This window comes from Lipotes vexillifer, unplaced genomic scaffold (assembly GCF_000442215.2).
Source record: "Lipotes vexillifer unplaced genomic scaffold, Lipotes_vexillifer_v1.1 scaffold751, whole genome shotgun sequence".
Lineage (NCBI taxonomy): Eukaryota > Metazoa > Chordata > Mammalia > Artiodactyla > Lipotidae > Lipotes > Lipotes vexillifer.
The window spans coordinates 1,157,068-1,163,658 of NW_006799727.1; positions in this window are offsets into that span (position 1 = coordinate 1,157,068).

The window sequence follows — 6,591 nt, forward strand, 5'->3', positions numbered from 1 at the left end:
CAGCCTGACTAGTGGGGATTTAGCTATTTGCTTGTTAAAAATTACTTAAAAAAATAAAAGGCTTATGTTTGTTCACTGATCCCTTTCATTATCAGTATAACTTATAAAACATATCACTTTCTGGAAGAGTCTAATCATAACAGAGACTGAAAATTCAGGGCATTTTGGGAAGAAAGGCCAGTTTAAGAGTAAGCTACACAAGAAAATTCATTTAACCTTTTAAAACTCTGGTTATAATCCCTTTCATCCAAAGCTCTTAGGCAATGCCCTCAGCCTGACCACATAACCTTCCTTATAGAAGAGTAAACCTGAGTTTCCTCCTAGAGACTCTTCTAAATGCTAACATCATCACCAAGTGTTGTTGCTGACATTCTTCCGTAATTTCTGCACAACTTCTCAAAACTTTACATATTTCAGACAGATTCTTGAGTATGTGAACTGCGATTAGGCATAAACAGGCCACTTGAGCCATGACTGAAGAACAATTGCTTGGGATTGTGTCCACGTACTAAGGCATATTCCAACCTAAGACGTGCCATCCTTCTTCCTCCTAAAAAAAAAAAAAGGGAAAGCAGATCACAGCGATGAAATGGCTCAGGCTCTTTTATTTCCTTGTTGAGATCTCTGGTTTCCAAAGGCACATTTTCTTTCTTTTACTTCATAGGGACCAGAAGAAAATTCCTTAAGATTGAATGAGTTGATAGACCTGTTTCTCCAGTTTGCCTGAGTTAGTGGGTGAAGATTCCTTTCTTCTTAAGATGAAAAGAGTTTGCTTTTACGTGTTCTTCATAGGCCAATGTTGACCATAAAAATAAAAGTCAGTTATTCAACCAGCAAATATGTTTATTCGGGGATAGCGGAGGAATTGCAATTCGGGACAAACAAGCTATAGCAAAAGCCATAGGCAAGTCCAATAAACAAAGGAGAAGAACATTATTTTATAGGGAAAATGGAGAGCGCTGGGAGGTTTTTGTTTTTTTAAAATAAATTTACTTATTCATTTATTTAATTTTTGGCTGCACTGGGTCTTCGCTGCTGCACGCGGGTTTTCTCTAGTTGCTGAGAGCAGGGGCTACTCGTTGTTGCGGTGCACGGGCTTCTCATTGTGGTGGCTTCTCTTGTTGCAGAGCACCGGCTCCGGGCGCGCGGGCTTCAGTAGTTGTGGCTCCCAGGCTCTAGAGTGCAGGCTCAGTAGTTGTGGCGTGTGGGCCCAGATGCTCCACAGCACGTGGGATCTTCCCCAACCAGGGCTCGAACCCGTGTCCCCTGCATTAGCAGCCGGACTCCTAACCACTGCGCCACCAGAGAAGCCCAGAGGGGTTGTTTTGAATGAAAGTCCATTAGAGAAAGTGAGAGTTTGGGGTAATGATGGTTTCTCATTGGCTGAATTGCTGAGGTATTAGATTTCATGGAGGAGATGCAATGTACATCTTTTCCTGTTGGGGCCTGTAATTGATGGTTCCTTCTTGTTGGTGATTCTTCTGTTGGAGCCTGTAATCAACAGTTCTTCCTATAATTGAGACTGAGTGATACGTGCATGAGAGCTCTCCTGCTTCTAGCCTCCCAGATCCATTTTAGTGAGGTTTCCCTTTATTAATGTTTATACCAGTTTAAAAGTCTCATCATCATTGAAACTAACTGGAACACCTCTAGGCTCTGGGATTATGACCTTGAGTGTAGAGATGATGTCATTTATTCATTCATTCACTCATTCATTCTGTATCATCTAGGACTCTTGGTTGTGAGCGACAGAAAGTCAACTGGAATCTGTTTAACTGAAATGAGGGATACATGAAAGGGATATAGGGCTGTTTTCCAGAATCCAAGCACAGACCCGAGGCTCCAGGGACAACTAGAATTAGAGTTCCATACCCCTCTTCTCCAGCTCACATCTGCTTTCATCCTTCTCTCTCTACAGGCAGGTTTCCTCTACTTGTCCACCAGCTCCTGGGCTATTATATCTTGCAGTCCAGGCACACAAAGAGAGACCAGCTTCTCTTTCTCAGTTCTAGCTCCAGAATTCCTGGAAAAGAACTTTGCTTGGCCTGGATTGGGTCAGAGCTGTGTTGAACACTGACCAACTATAGACGTGGCCAAGTTGGGTCACATCCTTACCCTGACCAATCAGATGGGGCCAGGACAGTAAGGCCACATTGTACTAACACGACCACCCTGTGGATTCAGAAAAGAGGGTGCTAATTAAGCAAAACAAAAGGTGTCCGCTACCTATTCTTTTTTCTATAATATCCTCCAAACGTAAATGGGAATTATGTAGGTGCTATTTTGGCAACAAACAAGTGCTGAGTACCTACACCTACATACTTGGTGTCTAACTGCCTCCTGGCAATCCTTTTGTTCATGTCGTGTCTTCTATGACATTGTTTAAAGGCTGTTTTCTATGGTTTTCAGCCCCTACCTCATGCCCGCGTCTTTTTCATTCTTCATGGCCAGTCTGACCGCCCACTTTACTGAGATCAAGATTGCATAACCTCTCTCGTCCAACTCTTCTGCAACTAAAATACAGCCCCTTTTCATATATCTCTCCTGCACAAGCCCCCTGCCCATCTTTTCCTCGCAGCTTTGGAGAAAAGATTCGCTCTTGTTGGTGTCCAAGGGTGATCAAGGTCTGTGAGACAGGCTAAATGAGAGTACATTAGAAAGTGTGACAGACGCTAGAACAGCAACTTATCAATTTAGAGTGAGTAATCTCTACTACAAAGAATAGCAACATTTACAAGTAGTTGAGCAGTGCATTCTTTTCCTTTAGTCAAGCTCCATACAAAACCAAATCATAATTTGAAAACATCGTTGGTTTATTCCAAGAAATTCCTGCCAAATGCATTGGAAATACCCAGTCTATAGGGTGAAATAATAGTGATAATAATAATAATAGTTAAGTGAGTTAGTTTCATGCTCTCTGGAGTGGTTTTTCCTGTGCGGAAAAGACTATTCAAAAGTTTACTTTTATTTTTGTCTAATGGTAAAAAGTTTGTAAGGGTCCAGTGAACTATGGCCGTGGGTCAAATCGGCCCACGCCGATTTGCATGGCCCATGAGTTGAGAATGGTTTTTACATTTATAAATGTTGGAAAAAACAGAAAGGGGAATAATATTTTGTGACGTGAAAATTTTTGAAATTCAGATTTCAGTGTAGTTGCCACAGAGACCATGTGTCCTGCTATGTCTAAAATATTTATTATGTGACCCTTTTCAGAAAGTTTGCTGATCCTGGTTTAAAAGATTAGTGTTCAGTTTATTGAAACAACAAATTCAAAACCTTAGTGTGTTCCTAAGCTTTTAAAAAAACCAGATGGTTCACATCTATGAAAACACCACCACCACCACCACAATCAAGATACAGAACATTTTCATCATTCCCAAGAGATTCTCCTTGCACCACACAGAATATCCCTCCTTCTACTCCCAGAGCCAGGAAGCCACTGATCCACTTTCTGTCACTGTATATTAATTTGCATTTTCTAGAATTTTATATCAACAGAGTCATACAGTAAATACTCTTCTGTGTCTGGCTTTTCTTACCCAGCATAGATTTTTGAGATTCATTCATGTCGCTATGTATATCAGTAGTTTGTTCCTTTCCACTGCTATGTTTTTTAAAAAATAAGCTTTTAAATTTCCAGTTTAAAAATTTTGTATTATGAAACGTTTCAATATACTTAACAAAAAAGGCCAAAATAGTGTATGAACCCCCATGTTCACATTACCCAACTTTAATAATTATAAACTCAGGGCCAATGTTGTTTCAACCATACCTTCACCAATTAATTTCCTCCCATATTTGAAGCAAATCCTAGGCATATACCATTTTACTTGTAAATAGTTCAGCATGTATTTCTAAAAGATATGAACTCTTTAAAAAAATATATAACCGTAACACATTTATCATGTCTATAAAGTTTGAGCAATAATCCCTTAATTTTATCAAATATCCAGCCAGTGTTCACATTTTCATCTGTTTTGTAAATGTCATCATTTTACGTATACAGTATGTTTGAATCAGAATCCAAATAAGATCTGTGCATTACTATTGGTCAATATGCCTCTCGAGTCTCTTTTAATACATGTCTCCATTTGGCTCCTTGCTTTATTTTTTTCCCTTGCACTTTATTTGTTGAAGAAAGCAGGGGGCTTCCCTGGTGGTGCAGTGGTTAAGAATCCACCTGCCAATGCAGGGGACACAGGTTCCAGCCCTGGTCTGGGGAGATCCCACATGCTGCAGAGCAACTAAGCCCCTGCGCCTCAACTATTGAGCCTGCGCTCTAGAACCCACGAGCCACAACTACTGAAGCCCGTGCGCCTACAGCCCGTGCTCAGCAACAAGAGAAGCCACCGCAATGAGAAACCTGCGCATTGCAACACAGAGTAGCCCCCTCTCATGGCAAATAGAGAAGGCCCGCTTACAGCAACAAAGACCCAACACAGCCAAGAGAGAAAGTGAGAGAAAGAAAGCAAGCAGGTAGTTTGTTCCACACGGTTTCCCACAATCAGGATTTTGCTGATTGTATCCCCTGGTGGTGTTTATGATGTACTCAGTGCCATTAGTACATTAGTACATCTAACAGAACTAATAAGAATTACCTGATGTCATCTAATATTCTGTCGACTTCTAAGTTCTCCATCTGTCTCAAAAAAAGAATTTTTACAATTCTTCCAACCAGAATCATGAGGCCGTATATTGCATTTGGTTGATATATCTCTAAAATCTTTTAATCTATTTCAATCTCCCGCCCCCTTAAAGATGTTGATTCGTTGAAGAAACTGGGTTGTTTTCTATAATTTCCTACACTCCGAATTTGGCTGATTGCTTCTAGGTGGTATGAGCTCTTTAAATTGTTCCTTTACCCATATATTTCTGGTAGCAGTCTTCATTAGATTCAGATTCAATTTTTTTAAAGTCAAGAATACTTCATTAGTGGGTAAATATATTTTCTAACCAGCAAAGACCTTTGAACTTGAGAAGACCTTGAATTCTTTTGTATTTCTAAAATATTTAAAATGATAAATTGATTGAAGTTTGGATATTGCATAAGGCTTTGAGTCAGACTTGTAGTCACAATTCACATAATGGCTAACTTGTATTAAGTGCTTTCCACGAGCCAGGCACAAGCCTAAGCACTTTACCTCTATGCTAATTTAACCTTCAGAACATTTTGCAGAAGAAACTGTCCACACAAAAATATTAATCAATTGTCAATCTAAGAGAGAAATGGAAAGTTTTGATTGAGCCAAACTGAGGATTATAATACAGGAGACAATCTCCCAGACAGCTCTGAGAACTGTTCTGAAGAGATAAAGTAGGAGGCCAGAATGTATGTGATTTTGGTGAAGGGTTACATGCAAACTCTCATCTTGATAGAAGGTTACTGCTATTTGGGAGGAAAAGATATCTTAGTTAATGGTTTTAGTGCTTTTCTAATTATTGGAAGGTGCAAGAACCTGGGTTCATAAAATTTTCACCTGAAAATATCTAACTATCTGAGGGCCAGTTCTATCAGTTCTCCTAGAGCACAAAGTGCCTCATCCTGATGCTTGCCCTGAATTCCTTTCAGGGATTCCTCTCAGGGACTGCAATGGCTAGTGACTTGATTCTTGTAGAACTGGATGGTGGGTGACATTCTTTATTTTACAATCCCCTCACTTTTGGTCTTAATTTTGACCAAGGTTTGGGAGGCATTTTGTGACCACTTTGTCCCAAGGTGCCAGGAATGCTCATTCCCAGATCAAGCAAAGATTTCATTGATAGGCCCCTCAAGGTACTGTTACTGGACTAGGCCCCTTTAACAGTAACCAAAAGCCTCTGGACTGCCTGTCTTACTAGTCTTCTGTGGTCCAGGAAATGGTTCCCTCTTGTTGCTTTTTCCCGTATCTAGAGTTACACTATTACAATCATTGATCTTATAGAACTATGTATTTGATCAATCACTTCAAGGCATCTATTCATCATTAATTTTATCTGAGACTCAGTCACACATTTGGTAATACAGGAAACAATAATCTTATAGAATAGACAGAAAACAAGTAATATAGCTAGTAACATTAAGTTCATAAATATGTATTTAAGCCAAGAACTTCCATAAGGTGTGGCCCAGTATTCTCCCCAGGTCGTCTGACCAGTCTGTTCTGCACCAATCACTATCTTTAAGGGAAATGACCTATTGGCATTGTACATAAAGTTCACCAAAGATGCCTACACATACAGGGTGAGTGGTGGGTCATAGGTGACCCCTTACAGGATTGAGAAAGGAATGTTATCTTCTGAGGAATTACCCAGCTGGCACCAGAAAAGGAAAAATTGATCTTTACGGTTGAGCAGGTATTTCTGCCATTGGGGAGGTCTGGTTAATGCATAATGCAGATGCACAATACACACTAGATGGGAGGGAGGAGGTACCAACGGGCAGAGAAAATTTTTGTTTAAATTTTTATCTTGCCTTAAAATACAAATTTTTATTTCATCAAAACTGAAGTTTAGGGCTTCCCTGGTGGCGCAGTGGTTGCGAGTACGCCTGCCGATGCAGGGAACACGGGTTCGTGCCCCGGTCTGGGAAGATCCCACATGCCGCGGAGCGGC